General features: G+C 30.0%; 1 protein-coding gene across 6 annotated transcripts in view; it reads right to left on the bottom strand.

Annotated features, from left to right (window-relative positions):
• Positions 1 to 20,462, bottom strand: part of LOC129938832 (uncharacterized) — a 124,220-nt gene that overhangs the window by 84,902 nt on the left and 18,856 nt on the right. For 2 of the 6 annotated variants that reach the window (XM_056046625.1, XM_056046624.1), the window contains exon 2: positions 17,811 to 19,058. The exons of the other annotated variants lie outside the window; for them this stretch is intronic. The gene's annotated coding sequence lies outside the window, so the exon portion shown is untranslated. The remainder of the gene's footprint in view (positions 1 to 17,810; positions 19,059 to 20,462) is intronic. 6 annotated transcript variants of the gene reach the window in all.

Raw genomic sequence — 20,462 nt, 5'->3', positions numbered from 1 at the left:
GTAATATTGTTTTCATAAATTTTATTAATGAATGAATTGCGGAAGAATAGCGCGTTGTTGTTGTTCATAATTTTTCTTTTTTTGAGAATTGAGAAAACAAAATCAGGAAACCACAACCGAGTATAGGGAAAGGCCAATCAGAGCCAAAACCTTTTCATTTTTATGCGATGCGATGGCTACGGCAAAAATTATAATTAATTGTTTTATGATCCCTAATTGAATCAGTGAATCTTTTATGGGCTGGTAGGTAAATCGAACATGACACGTTCTTAATTTAATTGCCAATTCTATTGAGTTTGATCGGAAAACTAATTTAATCAGGCATCACACTCGCACTCACTTTGGTTTTATTGTATATTTGTATGTTTATCATTTATTTTGTGTAACAAATGTAGATAGGTATATGCCAATTCTGCATTTAATTCAAATATTTATATGTATACCTACAAATAAATAAAGATATATAGATTGTAGGTGTATATAATTATCTTATTTAGACACAACTGACAGATGGTGATTTTCAAAACGTGCTTTTGGGTGCTGACATTAATGGGATTCATTTTCGAGTAATTTTGGTGAATTATTGTTGACATGGGAATTGCTGGGCACCTGTAATAAATTTTTTCGCATGACATCTTGAATGATTCAAGAGGAAGATATGACATTTGAGATGTCCTTTAGGAATCATTTTGGTGGTCTTATAGGCACAATACATCACACACTCTGTTAGTGCAAATGGGGAAGCTGAAAGGTTCATTAATTAAATTGAATATTTATGCGGCGGCAACTTAAAATGTCAATAGCCACAGAAGATTTTGTGGGATTCTATTGACTTAAAAAATAAAATTTAAGTTTATATACAAAAAAACAGTGCCGTAAGTTGACAGAAAAATGTTTTTAAATAAAAACGAATGGTGAAATATATTTAGGAACATTCGAACTACTTTATGTAAAAATGTTTGATAAATTCATATTTTGAAGTTCAAAACTAATTTTAGTAATTTTACGAACTTCATTTTTAGATATAATCCACATCAACCCAATTTATATGACATTTAAATGTTCTGTTTTTTTTTTGAAAAATGGCGTTAGATAAATCTTTCGAATAGCCTCCAAATTTATAACATTGAACTAACTTTCGAAACCGTATAAAATAAAAAGAGGCTGGGATGCGACCCACACTAATATATTCCAATCTCGTATGTCGATTTTGCTTGCTTAAAAGTGTGTAGGTTTCCGTGTTGGGTTAAAAAAGGTGTCAGTTGAATTATTCTTAAACATTTTTGAATTAAAAACAATATTTTTCATATCAAGAAATAGTTTAGTTTAAATATTTAGTTTTGTTGAAAATATTTTTTTAGTCGAAAACAAATTTTTACAAATTTTAATAGCATTTCTTAAATACTTAGAAATTAGATGAATGAAATTAATTTGAGAGATATCAAGAACCGAACATCAATTGGAAGGCTTTTATTTTTTGTGAAAAAAACTTACAATTCGATTTATCTCAATATTTTACTGAATGTTGATAACGATATTTTTTATAAGTTCCAATTAGTTGGAAGCCATAAACTCAAAATTTTAAAAAGTTATTTGAGTCTAAATTCAACTTTTATCAACTTTTAGTAATTTTTCTTAAGGTTTTTATTTTTTATAAAAAAATGTCAAGTCGACTTTTTGAAAATTTTACCAGATGTTAAAAACGTTATTTTTCGTTGTACAAAATTGTTTTAGAGATAAAGTCATTTTTTATTGGTAAAATTTTCGAGGTAAGTTTTTTATTTATAAAAAAATGTTAGTTGTTTTTTTTTCTAAAGTAGGTATACTTGTATTGTATCACGTTATACAATATATTGTATACAATTTAATTCAAGTCTCTAGCGTCATTGGTTCGTGAGATATTTAGGGTTAAATAAAATGTTCACCTCTTTTTAAACTGCTGTGGTAAAAAAAAACACCCACGCAATTTTCTTGAGAGCCATTTTTGCATCTTTATGCACTATTATCTGTATAACAAAATTTATTTGAAGTCAATATATCTTCTGGTTTTTGAGCTATGGACGACGAAAAAAACGTCAGGGTCATTGAAATGTCGAGAAATTTCTAAATTTTCAATTCGACTAATCGGGCCGGTTACAATAACTTCCAATGGGAAGTTAAAAATGTTCCAACTTCTCCCATCCATCATCTTAAGAATAATTTAAAGTCTCGTGAAATTAAGGTCATTTTAACGTCATCTTCATCTTCATCAGAAACAGAATTGGAAGGTGATACTGCAAACCAAGATACGAGTGAATTACAAATTCCTTCAACAACAAATATTATACCAAAACTTTACGTACTGCTAGTCTTGATATTGCTAAATTGAGTGATTGGAATGGTTTTGAATTCTATTCTTAAACTTCTTTCACATAAGCTGAGTACAATTTTAATTCGAATTCGATTCATCGAGAGTGTGAAAAACCTCGTGAGAAGAAAACAACTTACAATTCATTGGGTCGGCTAACTTATTGAAGACGTAGTTCGTCATGAAATTGTTGATAGCCTACCTATTTTGGTCTCTGGATAAGAAATAAATCAACTTCTCACGGTACTGAAGTTAAGTTCTGGCACAGGTAAGACTGCCGCAATGGTATTTTATGACACGGTTTTTGAATGGGGAATTTCAGATAGAGACAAGTGCAATATCAGTCAAAACGGGGAGAAGAAATAGGACATGCATTCTTCCCGCAAAGACAGGCAGGTTGGCATGTTGTCACTACATTCAAGAGATTGTGTTGTAACTGCTGGTCCTGCGATCACTTGGATAATTAACTTGTCCAGACATTCTAATATTTAAAAGATTTGACCCGATATTGATCAAAATAAATTTGAAACAGCATTGTCCGTTAAATTGATTGTATTTTTAGAAATCTCAGTTGCAACAATTGCAGCCTCGAGGACTACTAGAACTAACAATTACTTTCTTGGAAGGCGTTTCTGAAAAATTAAATTTAAGCTGGACTCCATTTTACTAGATGGAAATCAAAAGGTGTCTACTCCCTGATGTTATGGATGTTTCGGAGTCCGTTCAAGTTTTCAAAGAGAAGAGAAAAAGGGATTGGTAATAATTATTATATTAGTTGTGACAGTTTATGTTGGAGTCTGAATGATTTCTTCCGATTCATTGTCAGCTCCGCGAAATGATTTGGAACAACTTAAAAACTTTGACAACTACAAGAATATAAATTGCATTCATTTAAAAATTTGCGCTCCAAAATTTACTTGTTGAGCATCTCTGGTAGTTTTCGAAAGAACTTGTGACTTTTGGATTTTTTGACGATAAACATGGTTTTGGCACTCAAAACAGTCGGAGACTGAGAATATAAGAAGGTTGGAGGACAAGGAATACAAACAGGTCAATTATTTTGTACCCAAATTCTATCAATGCTATCAATGCATCCATAAAAAATCACAGTTTGGTGCGGTTTATGGGCTGGTGCTTGACTTCACATGTGGTTTCATGAAGACTGTGATACATGCCACACAGCACGTGCAACAATGGAGAAGCTAGTTCGGTGAAAATTTTATTTCACTTTCGGGACCGGTGGGGCTATGTTTATGCTAATGTTCATACAGACAAGTCCGTTTTAATTGACGCAACAATGGAAGACAACATTGAAGCATTTATTCGTGAGACACCGGCTGAAACGTTGGAACTTACTCTTAAAAATTGGAAAAATATGTTTTTAATGCATACTTTGTTTTTTTTTGTTTTGTTTCACTTTAATGTAATAGCAACCTTCCCTTACTTTTTGTTTCTATGAAATCACTTCTTCAACGCTCCAGGACTATTTATATCATTACATTTCTCATAGCATCAATTAAAATAAGCTTTCTCATGTGTACTTAAATTCTTGACATACATAATACAACTGAGTAATTTTAAATGTGACATATCAAAAATATAACTTTTTTTATTTTCCATATTGATAAATTATTCAAGTCAGCGAATTTTTCTATAGAAAGTCGAATAATACTTTTAAGTATATCAACTATAGTTTAAATCTCTCCCTAACCAAACAAAGGGGATGGTGAAATAGAAAATAAACTCTCATTAATACCTTGTAAATAAATTCGTGTCTTTTTCCGTCTCCCCCTTTTTGAAACCTTCCGAAGTAAACTTTCCAAATAAAATATCAGTAGGTGGCCAAAATAAATTCATATAATATTCCAAACGGGAATAAAAGAAATTCTTTATATTTATACACGGACGATGTCATTTCTATAAATGATTAATAAATCACAATGACATATACATATATATTTATTTCAAAAGCAGAATAAATTCAAGCCAAAAGCGCCCAATATAACATAAGCAAGAAAAACTTGTAGGTGCCCCAGCCCCTAAATCAAGCCCAAATTGTGCAAAGTTAACAATAATATATACCCACAATAAAGAAGCTTGAATGGCGGTAAAAATTCCATTGCCGATCTTACGTTATAAACGAACACACATTATACTGCATTTATTATTTAGGGAAAAGACTGTGAAAATACTGGAAAACCCCACAGTTTATGAGAATTGGAACTGAGGGGTCATTCATTTTATTTTTATTTTTTTTATTTTCATTTTTCTAAAACATTCATGCACAACGAATTCCATATTTCATTCTTCGATTCCAACTTTTTAATACTTGCTGTTTTTGTACGGTTTGATTGTTGTTTTATTTTTATCCCTTAAAGAAACCTTTTGGCTTTTTGATATACTGTTTGCCAATTCTATATATGTGCATGGGTTTTTCAAGGTGGAGTTGGAGTGAGTTTTCTTTTTCTTTTTTTTTTGGTCAGAATTAATGGCCCCGGTTTTAGGACGGTTTAGTATATTTTCTTTTTGCCAGAAAGATAGAGGGTTGAGGAAATTAAATTCGTTTCGAATTCATATTGATTAATAGCCGTTTCTATGGAATCACAAACGTGTGGCCACTTGTCAAAGTCCTAACATGAACACAATTTCATAATGCAAAAACCTTCGGGATTTATGTAGGGTACCTACGTCAGGGCCGTTGGCGTTATTTTATTTGTAACTAAAAAGAATATTTCATTTTTACAAAAAAAAGTTCATATATTTTGGCCTTGTTAAATGTCCTAGAAATAAATCAAACGTATCTGAATTAAGGCATAAACATATCTGTATCAAGGCATAAACAAATTTCACGGGTTTGAATTTTAATTTATTCTTTTATAATTGGGAATACTTTTTGTGACAGAATTTAGAGTTTGGTCCTTCGAGGAATTTCGATGTATTGTGTTTGAATTATGAGTAACCTTTTTTGAATTTACTTAAATATAAGGCTTCATCACTTCAATTTTATTCTTCGGAGGGAATACTGAATTATGTGCAGGGTTTTTTAATAAAAAGTTATATTTCGATGTTTATTTAGGTGTTAAGAGAAAAAACGATGACTAATTCGAACATTTGCGGAAGAGATACGTCTTCGAGCGTTAAATCGATTGTCAAGCAATGGCCTTATCTTTCATTTTGGTCCAAGAAAAAAGTCTAAAGGTGTTTAATTACAATTTCTCGGTTGCCAACTGTGATCACCTTTTCGAGAAGTAACATGGTAAGGAAACTTTTCTTGCAAACATTTGGAATTTTTTAGTGAATTTTTACAATTTCAATGTATAGTTGAAGCATCGTTTAATTGTAAGGAATGTCGTAGTTTTACTAGTAAAAAGTTTTAAGACGGCAGCTTCAAATGCCTCTATGACCAAGCTCTTGAAAATGATACCCTTCATGGGAAAACATTCAACTACGGTTTATTGCTGTTTAGTAACTCTTAATTGATAGATTTGATAGAAAATATTCGAAAACATTGGAATACAATTTATTTACTACAAAAAATTAAATAAAGTTATAGTTTTGGCGATACAAATTATTATATTTTAAGAACCTAAATTATAAAGTTGTAGCGGAAAGGAAATTCAATCATCCCGAAAAGAAATGGATTTTGGTTTGTAGTGTATTTTTGTAATAAATGAAAGAAAATTATACTTAGTAATTCATATTTTTTTGATAAAGGACTTTAAGGAATATTTCTTAATATATATCGAGTTTACAAGATTATTATGTTAGATCCATTCCTTTTGCAAAACCCAAAGAGAAGGTATGTCATGGAAATTGACGATGAACAGCTGGACAGTCGATGGTAACAATCTAAAGGTTTTTCATAGAATATTATATACACATGTATGTTTAATTTACACTATGATATTAAATGATATCAGTACTTCAATTTTTGTTTAAGTAAATACGGCCTTAAGCTTAAGTTTTTATTAAAATTCATATTTTCTTTGTATTTTAAACTTTAGTTTGTAACGATGGTAAATGATATTATTAATTTAAAGTACATTGTTTTTTAGACGTCAAATCACTCAACTCCAATTTGAAATCTCAATACAAATGACAAACAATCTTGATTGGAAATTTGCCCTCCTATAAAGAGGTATTAAATTAAGTAATTTAGTTTTAATAGGATGACGTTTTTCGGTTTTTGGTTATGCAATTCCATAAAGCGTTTTTTCTATTACTTATAAAAATGTTTAAATTATAAACCTCAATATTACACTTGTTGTTCTTTTTTCGTCCACAGGAAGGTTACAGAATGGTCATAGTGCAGTCAACGAACTCAGAAAAAAAAATATAAAGTAAAAGGCTGAACACTACAAATATTAAGTTGAAATAGTGTCACGAATGTCATTCCGTGGCTGCCTAGTGCTTAACTTCATTTAAAAAAAAAATTAGAGCATTGAGACAGCATTCAGAGCAAAATTCGAAGATTTAGAAAATCTAATGTGTCGTAATATTTTCGAAGATGAGCTTCGGCATTCTTATAGAAACCATCTTCCTTCCCTAATGTTTATCATTTCAAATGAACATTTGTTAAAAATATGTTTATTTACATATTTTTTACACTTAAAAATTTTCAAAAAGTAGTTACATACGATTAGAGATTCAACACAAGTGCAGGCGTTAGTGGTTAGTCAACAAAATAATTTAATAATTTTAGCCTTAGACACGCAAAAAATAAAAAAAAAACATTATAAACATATAACATGAACTATTTGAAAACAAAAAAGTGTTTGGGATGCGTCCCACACTGATTTGTTTTGCTTAAAAGTTTGTCTTGTACTCGTATCAATTTTTACCAAATTTGTGTAATATTTTTTGTAGATTTTATTTTTTATGAAAAAACAGACTGTTGGATTTTTATATAAAAATTACTGAATATCGAAAACAATTTTTTCTGTGAAATAAAATAAGTTTGAAGCCAATATTTTTGAAAAGCTTTTTGAGTCGAAAGTAAATTTTTACCAACTTTTGTTAAATTTGTTTAGGTTTTTAATTTTTTGTACAAAAACTGTCAATTCGATTTTTTTCAAAATTTTACTAAATATTAACAACAATATCATTTGAAAGTAGTTTAAAGCCAATATGTATATTTAATTTTTGAAGAGATATTTGAGTCGAAAATCAATTTTTACCAGCTTTCGTTATTTTTTTTTCGGTTTTCAATTTTTTGTAAAAAAAACTGTCAATTCGATTTTTTTGAAAATGTTACTGAATGTTGACAACAATATTTTTTTAAAGATAAAAGTAAATTAAAGCCAATATTTCAAAGTTTTAAAAAGATATTTTAGTCGAAAATCAATTTTTACCAACTTTTATTCATTTGTTTTAGGTTTTTATTTTTTGTAAATAAAATTGTCAATTCGATTTTTACCAACATTTCTTCAGATGTCAAAAACATTATTCTTCGTTCCAAAAATTGTTTTGGAGATAAAATCATATTTTAGTCGTAAAATTTTGGAGGTGACAAATTTTGTTTTCAGTTTTTTTGATTTATAAAAGAAACATTAAATGAATTTTTTTCAAAAAATATATTTCTTTGATATCACGTTACAATATATTATATAAAATTTAATTTAAGTCTCTAGCGTTTTTGGTTCGTAAGATATTAAGGGTTAACCAAAATGTTCAGTGGAGTGATCAAGTTGAGGCCGAGATTGAGTAAGCTGGCGAAAGTTATTACTTGAGGCCCAGGAGCATAATGCGCTGTATCGCCAACTAAAGTAAGTAAGTAGAAATAACATTTGAAGAAGCTAAATACGACGTTCATAGGGAGGCAGATCATAAGAGTCAATACGTCAATTAAGTCAATACTTGTGAAGCATATCCAAGTTAAGGACGAAAATGTTTATTTTCAGATATGATATAAGTAATCTCTAAATTCTTAAAGTATGGTCTTAATATAAGCCTTGGAAACTATTTTAAGTTTCTTACCCTTCTCTTGACCAATTAACCCCAATGCATTAGATATGTAATAAGTACGGCCTCATCCCTTAGAACTCGAATTATGACACAACTACGCTATCTTAGATTTGATCGTCAGTTCTTTGTATAGTTTACACATCTCTTAAACTTTTTACCTCATTACTTAAGGGGGTATTCTGGTCTAGAGACATGAATTTTAGGTAATTTTTGAAGTGCTGTAGCAAGCAACAATTTTACCATCAATTTTTTATACATTAGAATTTATTCACATTAGAAGCATACAAAAAAAAAGTAAAAAAAAATCAAAATTCCGTTAGTTATCAGCTGATAAAGTGGTGCGTCTCAAAAATTTGGTGCGTGACCATACCCACGATTTTAACTCTCCTAGAAATCTGAAATCAAAAACTAAAAAAGATTATTAATCTACAATAATGTCGCAATGTCTGGAACAACGGAAAAGTTACAAACATTTTTTTTTACAAAATGGCGACTGCCTAAAAATAAAAAAAAAATTTACCACTCTTTTGAACATTCTTCGATTTGTTAAGAATAGTAAAAATAAAAATTTGGAGATGGCTGTAGTTCCGGACGTAGACAAGTCTCTTATGAAGACTCTCTTTAAATTTTTAGTAAATCGGTTTCGCAAAACCTGAGAAATCGTGGGTATCAGATTCAAAAAGACAGTTCTGAGAAAAACGCGTTTGAAATACCCCATTATGTCTTCTGTTCTATTAGTTGCAGCCCAACCTATTTGGATTTCTCCGAAAATAATTTGAATTTGGGAAAATCCTCTCTTAGACATATTCTTAAATAGTTAAACTATGAATATTTGAAAAGAAAAAAAAATCGATTTTTTTTATTTCTTGACCAGAATACCCCCTTAAGTGAAATAAATGGTGCTACAATACTAAAGAAAAAATATTTAAAATCATAACTCCCAGCCTCGAAAGCATCTTTCTTTAAAAAACTGCTCTTTATTATTTAACTGTTTTATTTATCATATTCTTTTCTTCTTATAAAGGTTTTTTCTAAATTCTCAAATTATTTGATAATTTATTTTGGTTAACTGGTCTTACAAAACTTTTAAAATTTGTATTCTTATTTAACCTTTGAAGATCATCACAATAATGCTAAAAATGTTAATTTCGAAACTTGTAAATTTTAAAATTTTAAAGCTCGTATCTATTTTTAAAGACAATATGTCTTAATGTGTATGAACATTTAAGAAATAAAGTCAATTGAAATAACAATTTCTAAATTTTACCTTATAGCATATAAAGGAAACATTTGATTAAAGCTAAGAAAATTGATGAAAGCTTTAGTACAAATAAAATACTTCCGTTTCTTTGTTTAGAAACAATAAGATAAGGGTCTAAATAAAATGTTGCAATAATGTAACTACCCCAAACCCCATAACCCCCAACACACACTTCTTACGAAATAGCGCTTAGCGCGTTCCAAACCGTTTAGTTTTTTTATTCCTTGCATGTGTACGTAAAATAGTTTGTTTCCATTTTATTGACAATTCCACAAATAAATAAAGTTAACTCATTAAAAAATCAAATATCTACCCTCTTTAAATGTGAACTTGTTAAAAACATTTCATGCGCGTATTTACATCACATTGGTTCGTTCCCCATAAAACCTTACAACACATTTTAATCAAAAACTTCTTTTTAGTATGATCAAAGTACTCGAAGGTAACAATTAAATGTTAAATTTGTCAACCTCGACAATTTTGCTAAGAGTCTAAGAGGCTCCTTTGTTTTTCTTTTCAATCATTTAGAAAAGCACTCGTATAAGTTTCAATAGTAAGGTTGGTTCATACTCGTGTACTGTAATTAAACTGAAATAAACAATTGGATATGGAAGAGGCTTCAGCATCGGCATCGGCATCAGCATTCTATAGCCCACCTACCTACCTATTTTCAAGTCTATGTGCCTATGTTGTTTTAAATTTCATTTTGTACAAACATCAATCAGACTAAAATAAACAAAATGGAGGTATGTTTATCTGTCACAGGATTCGTTCAACATGTACATACTTTGTACACCTGTATAAGATACAATATACATTTTATATAGGAGGAAATGTGTCACTTTACCTGCGAAACCCAGTCTACTCTACATCAATCAAAATATTAAACTTCAGTCTAATTCCTATTCCACCTTTGGGACATCTCAGTGATGTTAAAAATACAATTTCTGCATTTGACAAACCGCACCATCACTTTGGTTTTTTGGTTATTTGATTATTTGTTTTTACGTAACTCTCTTTTTTTGCTTTCAGGAAAAACAGGAAAAAGAAAAGAATTGATGGTTGTTGCTCTGTAATCTGACAGATACATGCGGAAAATCTTCTTTGCACAGCTGGGTCCGTTTATAAATTTTCTGCGAGTTGATGATTTTTCGCGTGGGTTTGTTATTTGGAATTATCATTTTAACAGAAGGAATAAATCAACAGTGTTTCTTGTTGTGACAAAATATAATAAATGAATGAGTTGTTTTATTAAATTTAATAGAAGAAAGTTTGTTTTCTTTTCTTGGAGGGGTTGGAATCAGGGGCTGTATAGAATATTTAAGCAATTCAAGATGGAACGGACGGAGAAAGGACAAAGAGATAAATTGGTTAGGATAGTGAATAGTGACACTTGGCGTCAAACAGATTTGTTAACCAATGGAAAGCGCTATTATCAACGCCCGAATGATATTTTATTAATAAAAGAAAGAAAGAAATTTGTCGAAGAAACGCGCATAAAAGGTTTCCAAAAGACGATACTATTCAAAATTCATTAATTTATTATATTTTTAATTTAGCAGTTGGAGTTAAATTGTGTTTTTTTAGTTGAGGATAAATGCCAGCGAGGAATGTTAATAAATTTAAAATTTATATATTCAATTGATATTTTAAGAAATATTTTGAGAATACTAAGAAGTGTGCTATCTCATATAGTTTCTATGACGGGTTCGGTTGTTTTTTTAAGAACGTTTAGATGTGATATTAGACACGTGTTGAACAAATTCAGTGCGGACATTGAAGTTGTGTCAAGGAGACAATCAATAACTTGAGTATGGTCAAATAAGGCCATTTTTTCTATCTAATTTTTTTTTACCATTCACTTTTTATTATTTCGAATTATCTTATTTCACTATTGTTGTATTTGTCTTTTTATGACTAAAACTGAAATTCAATAAAAAAAAAACTGTTGGCGCTACAGCTCAGGAGAAAGCAGGGACTTGCATCTTTTACCCTTTCTTGAGTGAGGATATTGTGAAGTATCGAGTGCACCTATAGTCTATATGCAGAATCAGAACGGATAATTTAAAAAAGCATTGTCTTGAAACGAGTGTTTGTTTTTAAGAAGTGTGGCTTTCATAACGACAACACTAATTTCGGAGTCTGATTTCTTTTTAGATTGGTTTGCCATTTTATTACGAACAAAGCTTACAAATCGTGCAAATTTACTACCAAAAAAAGGTTCGGCCGACATAATCGACCAGCAGAGCAATCATAAATCGGTTTCGTTCCAAGTTTACTCTAGTGCAGTGTTTTTCAACCTTTTATATGAAACGGATCCTTTAACACGAAGAAATATTTCGCAACCCCGCAATCCATTACTTTTTTCCGTACCGTCGAACTTCGATAGCTGAAACTTCGATAACACGAATTTTGTTTAATCAAAATAATGTGGCAACAGTCTATAGAGCTATTCTTTCATACATCTTAACTTTGACATCTCGAACTTTTCTGCTTATACATCTTGAATACAAGTCTTCAAGGGCAGGATGAAAAAATCCATGACTTTACAAAGAAAATTGAAATTTCGATCATCGTCTCTTAATCAAAACCACTTAGATTCATTTTCCTCGACACAATCTTTTGTTGAAGAATTCGGATGTGAGACAAATATCAAGGAATTTATACCAGGTATGAAAATGGTGTTAGAAAAGTTGAAAGATGAAATGTGTCATTATTTCACAATTTAAGAGATATTGAAGAATATTGGGCCAAGGTGGATCTTAAATCCGGTTTTAAAAGGAGGCAAAATTGGCAATCAAGTTCAAGGAAAGTCTGCTGGATCTATCTGCCGATGGAATGCTGCAATTGGAATTTAAATCTCTTAATTTGGATACCTTTTGGTTAAAAAGGGAATAAGAATATCCTGGGTTAACATTAGAGGCTTTGAAGTGTTTGATTCCATTTGCCAACTCGTACCTCTGCAAATTGACATTTACATCACTGGCCAAAATTAAAAGTAAGGAAAGAAATCGTTTAAATTTGTAAAATGATTTTATTCTTAATGTAGCAAAAACGGATCAAAGTTGGGAGGAATTGATTTCTGAAAAACAAGCGTAACTATTACATTATGACTAACTTTTTGTTAGTTTGATACAAATATTTAAGATGGATTATATCTCCTAGGTTATTTTTATTTTTTGTTTATTTGACACAAATGAATATTTCCTTTAATTATTATATTTCTTAATAAACCATTTTTAACTTTATTGGTTTGTTTAACTGAAGTATTTTCTCATCCTTTTGGAATTTCCACCTAAAAAGACGTTAAAAACACTGCTCTAGTGGATAAAGCGCATAATCAGTAACGTCACATAGTGAGCACAAAAGACTTATGATGCTGTTTAGCCGAGTATCGGAGAAGACCCGAATGAGTCCATTCAGCTAAGTGCGCAATAATAGGAGGTGTGCCCATCCACATTATGTAAGATTTTATGGAAGGATCTTGCATTGCTAGCTCACAACTTGGGAAAGAATTGAAGTCAAACGATCACTAAACGCGGCACACCGTAGGATAATGCGCCAAAAACGAAATGGACCCTGATTCCGATTTTCACAAGTAAATTTTGTTCCACTATGAAGCTTATTTTTACTTGAATTGACATAAAATAAGTAAAACTAACATATTTGCAGTGATCCAGAAGCCATTGTTGATACTTCACACAATTACATCTTCAGAGGGAACAGAGGGAATCATTGGTTCATATTTCTTCAAAAATTATGCTGGCTATAATAGTACAATCAATGGTCGTCCGTTTTACAATTTGTGTACATTCGTGTGTTTCTAATATTCAAATTTTTTGTTTGGATACTATATTTAACCATCGCACCTACGGTAGTACAACTACGTTATTGAAAATTTTGAATTTTCTCAGTTTAGTATGCCACAACTCTTAAAAAGGTATATTTGCTTCCAATAAAACAAAGACCTAATTGAAATTGTTCTATTTGTGCCCAGAGGGCAAATATGTCTTTGTACTGTCATATTATTTTCGGTGGAACAAAGTCGTAAGTACACGTTATGGCAGTTTTCTGTTGATTTTTTTTTTACAAGTGTTAGTTGCTCCATTGTTTGTGAAAAAAACAATCTATTTAAGCGCCCACATAAACTCCATTCCACAAATCGAAATTCACTATTAGAGGCTCAGACTTCAAGGGAATTTATAGACCGCGGGCTGTCTATTGCTGAAATGTATAGGTAATATGCATTATAAAGCGGATCGAACTTCCCTCCAAAGAAAACGTTGTGAGTTATGATTATGATGCAAACGCAAGGATATTCAATAATGAATTTAATATTCGATTCTTCGCACCAAAAAAGGATCAGTGCGACATTTGCGAAGCCTTTAAATATTCAACAGGAGAGGAAAGGAAGCAGTTAGAAGGCTCTTACAAACTAAACCAGCAGGAAAAAATTAAATCGGGTTGAAAAGACCAACGACAAAGAAAACACACATGGACAATCATCAGCTTTTTTTTATAAATCAAGACATAACTGTTACAATTTGACTGTAAGTAAAATAAGTAATACCTCCATACTCGTAACATTTCAATGATGCTAAAATGTTTTTAGTTTTCAATTTGCAGGTATGGGAGATGAAAAATGATCAAACTGTTTGTTATTTCTGGCACGAGGTATTAGGCAACATAGGTTCAAACGAGATATGATCTTGCGTGCTTATGTTTCTTCAAGAGTTATCGATCACTCGTCCAAGTGCAGACGTTGTGATTTACACCGACAACTGTGGTGGTCAGTGAAACAACTACATACTTAAAATTTCTAAAAATAGTAAAATTTTGACTAGATTTTGATTTCAGGTTTAAAATTGGAATGTATTTGTGTGCAGTAGAAAATTTTTCAATAAAGTCCATAACACATACATTTCTTATTCGAGGTTACACACAGAATGAATGGCGTTCATAGTGTTATTGAAAGGTTATAGACCAATGTGTGTCGATCATAAGAACATCAAAAAAGGAAAAAAATGCTTTCATAGTTAAGGAATTAAACTATAATTACTTCAACGATTTAAAGTTGCTTTTTGAGGAAATGTGTTTAAATATTTCCAAAAACATAAGCGGCGACCCCATAAAAATATCAGAAATTAAGCTTTTACGCTTTGAAAAAGGCATTTATGTATACTTGTACAAAAGAAATTATAGCAAAATAACTTGGGAACAAGTTCTCTTTAAGTCGATAAACCGTCGCTTTTCTGCCGCAAAGGAGTTGCAAGGTATACAGTTAAAGACCGCATACAATATATCAAAAATACCATTGGCATGAAGAAAGAAAGAGTTTACTAAAAATTAACATCATTCCAAGTTAATATGACCCTTTTTTTACCAACATTTTTAAAGTTTATTTATTACAAATCACTATTCTGTTTATTTGTACTAAAATTATTGTTAAAACTGCTAGAATCAGACAAAAATGACAGAACTTTAATAGTAAAGTGTTGGTTTATCTCGCGTTCGAAATCACATTATCTAAGGTTGTTGTTATGATTAGTTCAGTATCAACAAAGGGTGGAAAAATCAAGATCGCACGTTTGCCTGGAGGCCTAGTTTTCTTTCAGCTGTCCGACCATCGCAACTCATTGTAAATTCGAAAAACTTTTAGCGCACCTTCAGGTCGTATGACAGATCGGAAATTGATTTTTTTAAGCTTAGGGATATCGGAATTGTTAAAAAAAAAACGTAAAGGAACTTCCTGAACAGTTAGGGGCAAAAAAAAAACAGAAAGAACGTTAACATATACGTTCAAAATTATTGAGGATATTTTTCCTCTACAGGATTTTGAAATCAATGAATCTCTTTCGTGAACACTTTCTCAAACGGCTCATCTCGCTTACAGGTGATTTATAGTGGTTAGTACGATCGCAAGATTTATCCCCTTCTTATAACATTACCTCAAATCTTTGATATAAACCGGTCTTTTTTTAAGACTCTTCGTCATTTTATAAAGAATGTTAGTGATGACTTTGGCGACATAGGTTTATATACTTAAGGTGGCGCTACCCGACATAGGCTTATATATGCTGGAAAAAAATACGAAATTTTCAACGGTGGCCACCTGTAAATTTCATTTTTAAGAGCCTTAAAAATAAAGCCTTAAATACCAGGCTCCAAAGTTCAAAATATTCAGAATAGATTCATTGATTATTTTTTTTATAAAAATGCTTCTATAGTTTCAAACGAATGTTATGTTAACGAATTTAAGAATTATGTTGCAAATTAGTATGACAAACCTTCAAAAGAATTAATCTAAAGTAAAGTCGATTGTTTCTTGTGTATGATTAGAGATTACAATGACCTGTTTTTAACAATTGATATTTCAAAAGCAGATCAAAAGTCATTTGAATTTTTTTTTCATAATCAACTATATAACGTTTAGATTAATAAGTTGTTTCTTCCTTAAAATGTAAGTTTGAATATTTTATGAGATTTTTTAAACAAAAGTTGCAGAGACACAATGTGAGGGATAGAGGGCTAGAAAGGAGATCTCGGTGCACATTGGTTTTGCATTCCTGAATATTGCAATGACTGGAAAAGACAGACTGTGGTAAGGCATTCCGCATTCGCGTAGAACAGCTAAAGAATAAATATCTGTAATTGACATTAGGACTGAAGTTGCGATCAAGGATATAAGGGCATTTTTAAGATCGTGAGTGTTACTATTGAACTGTTTAATTCAAGGAAAGCAGTTGGCTTTATCTCTAGAGCACAAACCGTTAAAATAACTTTGAAAATGATGAGACAAGATAATTTACGAAAATGTTCATGGGACGTAAAGTTAATACGTATTGAAGTCTCATCCATCAATTTAAATGCTCTACACTTTCAATACTTTTCAACATTCTTAAGGAAGTTGCAGGCACACCAGCCTAGAGATGGGAGTTATACTCAAGCTTTGGACGTAATTAACATTTGTAGATAACAGATATAAACGTCTTCCATCGCCTTAGAGATCCCAAAAATCTTGCGGTATTTTTGGTAATATCGAGTATGTGATCGTTCTTCTAGAGATTCTTGGTGACACACATATAGAGATGTCCAGTCTTATTATTGCAAGTGCGAGTACCGATACAAGACAGTGTTGTTTTATTCACCTTTGTACAATGCAATTAATGAGCTTATCACATTCCAAGAAAAGTGGTTTGAATCTGAAAACAAATATGAAAAGCAAAATGGATAGATGATGCAAATTGTAACGTAACTGTGAATAGTGAGCGCTGCAGTGAGATGATATCCAACTTTTTTTTACCCAAATTGCAAGAGCTTGACTTGCATGACATGTGGTTTCAACAAGACGGTGCCACATGCCACACAACTTGCGCGAAAATGGATTTATTTCACGTTCGAGACCTGTCAATTGGCCGCCTAGATCGTGCGATTTAAGCATTTATTAGTGAGATGCCGGCCGAAATGTTGGAAATAGTATACCCTCTATACACGTTTGAATATTCGAACGCATTCTTAATTAAAAATATATACTTTTGTTTTAGTTTTCTCAAGAGCTACGGTCTTTCTAAAGACGGATTTTTTATTTGATGTAGAGTGATTATTTTCGATTTTGCCTTGTTTTGAATTTTAAAGTTCATAAGAATATAGTTGGCACCACTAGAACTAATATTCGATTCTCGTTGGTTCGAAAGTAATCAAATACATACATAGTACCAATTTTTCGAATTCGAACTATTTTATTGTAGAATCAAGTTACATAGTAAGGCCCCTAATTCCGAACTCAATAAAACGTTTTTGAAATATAAAGTGCAAAAATCTTACTTTCTCCAAAACGATGTAGAGAATGTGTAGGAAGTCAATAGGAAGGTATACAAAATAGTTTTCTGGTAGCAATCTATTATGGAGTTTAAAACTCTTTTTACTCTTCGGAAAGTACATGACAGAGATCTGAATGCATTGAGTTTTTAAGACCTTCAATAAGACGTCGGGGGTATTCATTAGAATATAACGAGTAAGGTTTTTGTAAGGCAGGGTACATACTGTTCGAAAATGCATACATGAATTTCACTGGACATTCTATTTAAAGAAACAAATTCTTTATTTTTTTTATAGAAAAGATTAGTTTCTTATCATTTTATCAGACAAATATTTTAAGAAAAAGGTTTTTGTTTCAAAATTGATTACTGGATAAAAACTACTGTAAACAAATATCTACTTAATTATTTTCTTACATACCTTTGTTTTCCTTAAATTAAATGTTAATCAATCTTATTCCTTATATCCATTTGATTTTCAACATTAAAGTTAATCAGGTTTGACTTTTTCTTTTAATCTTTTTAAAAAAATTACTTCTCTTGTTGATAATCCAAAAGTGTGATTTACTTCATACGAAACATTCAATGAAAATTATGTAACATGAGCACTACTTTTACTACAGTTCTCTTATTTGTTTATTATTTTTTACACACATATTAAATATATATTTATATTATTTTTTTTTTGTAAACATTTAATTCTAGATTTAGGTTATTGAAAGTATTTATTAGAAAATGTGATGTTTTTTATTTTGTTCTTAAACTTTATTTGCATATTTTTTTAATTAGTAACGTTTTTTCTGCCATTAAACAATTTGATTTTCTTTTTCTTTCAAAATTTTAAACACTTTGTATAGAGGACGGTTGATTGAGATGTGTGTTTTTGTTTTTGTTTTTTAATTTTAATTTAAAAACTATTACTTCAACAACAATTCGATTTTTATTTACTTGAGTACTATTCTAATCATAGAGCAGTTATAGCACATGGTAATATATTACATACGTATATAACACTTCTTATAGTTTCATTTCTCTATATGTATATATATATATTTATGTATAATAAAATTTTATGACTGCTTTTAAAAATATATATAGATATATATTTTAAATGTTTTTATTTGTTAGTAATATGTATTTTGTTTTAATTAGCTATACAACTTATTTTCACAACCACACGAGAGATTCAGAATTTTTAATTTTATTTTTTTTTTGTTATATATTTATTCAAAGACAGTTAGTAAAAGATTAGTTTGTAGTGTGTGTTAATTTTTACATTTATTTCTATATATATATTAATTATTATTATTATTATTTTTGTTTTGTAATTAAGTTTTATGTTCACTTATAAAAAGGTGGATTTGCTTTTTCACTTTAAAGAGCAACAAAATATTTTGTTGTTTTTTTATTTTTAAACCTTTTCGTTTTTGTTTTTTTCTATACACATGTGAAACTTAAATTTTCAATTCTGCTTATGTCGTCATGAATAAATAAACATTCTTTAATTGTTGTTTTTTGTTTTTGTTTTGCTTGTAAGACACAACCACTGTTATTTGATTTATATTAATTTAAATTTTGATTTGGGATTAAAGTTCTTTTAATGATTTTTTTTCAAGTTCTTATCATTTTTTAATTTATTTCAGATGGAAACGATTTTGTCCGCTGAGTGCTGAAAAAATGAAGAAAATATTCTTAAGTTTTCAAAAACATGACAAATTTAGTGTCATTTTGACAGAAAAAGATAATCGTGAGAATTGAAGTGAACATAAAGAGAAAGAAATAAATAACAATACTACTGTTTTGTTTAAATTTAGAAAATTAACTTAAGATTTTAAAAAGTTGTCATTTTAAAAAGAAAAACGCAATTGTAAGAAAAAAATGAACATTAATACAAAACAAAAATAACGAAACTATTCAAATATTTTATTTGAATTTTAGTTAGTCAATTTCTGGGGGATAAGTTTTTTCAATAAAATTCAATAGAAAATATGGATATGTAACATTTATCAATTTAGAGCTAATTTTAGAAATAATTATATATATTATACTATTTTTTTATTATAAATGTCAAGTTTTTTTTGGCACTATTTAATATATGTAGGTACTAAAAAAAAACAAAGAGATGAGGTGAGATTTTTCATAGGCCCTTGACACTTCAGTTTATGTTATTCATAAACAATTTTAACCCATTTTAAAACGATAATCTGGAGTCTTTAGGTAAATACGACGGAAGCCATGTTTTAGCTGCTTCTAAATCTATTAAACGTCAAAAATAAGCAAACTGACTGAGTAAGTTTAGTTGCGAGACATTTTATTTGAAAATTTAAAATCAAAAATTAAAATGTCAAAAGACTTAATCATATATCAATATTTTTATATTTTGCTGGATGTTGGAATGCTACCAACTAACAAAAAAAGCTTTACTTAACCCAATTGGACCCCTTTGAAATAGATGAAGACGATTTGCATGAAAGGTATCAATTCGAGAAAAAAAAAACTGTCAAGTTAATGATTGACCTTCTAGATATTGTATGTAGATTCGAAATTCATTAAATGTTTACCATTACCTGCGTGCTTTCAAGTCTTAAAACCAACAGCCTGACTTCATAAAATTTCTCAACTAACAGCAAGCAAAATAGTTTAAAAGGTTTCAAAGATTTTGGCTCTCCAGCTAACGCAATTTGTTACCCTTTACATGCCATTGTGTATAGGTTTAAGTGAAATTTTTTAAAATTGTATTAGAATATGCTTTGAACTTCAAAGATCTGGAAAATTCTTTAACCTATATATGTTAAATTTGGACTCCAGTTAATATAGACTTGGGTTTAAAATATACCTAACTATTGCCCCATATTGTTTTGTATCTTACATTAAGGTGTGTTTAAATTTAGAAACGCATTCAAATTTTAAAATAATATTGAATTTAGAAGACATCACGTAACTTTCGTTATTAATTTGATTCTTGTTCTTGAAAAATAGGGAAAAAACGCTAAAAAAGCAAACAGGGTTGCTGTTTTTGTTTTAAAATATTTTTTAGTGTCACAATTGAAGAAATTGACTTAAAAGTTTTTTT

The sequence above is a fragment of the Eupeodes corollae genome, chromosome 1, assembly GCF_945859685.1.
Source record: "Eupeodes corollae chromosome 1, idEupCoro1.1, whole genome shotgun sequence".
NCBI classification, from domain to species: domain Eukaryota; kingdom Metazoa; phylum Arthropoda; class Insecta; order Diptera; family Syrphidae; genus Eupeodes; species Eupeodes corollae.
This window is presented reverse-complemented; position numbering and strand designations above follow the sequence as displayed.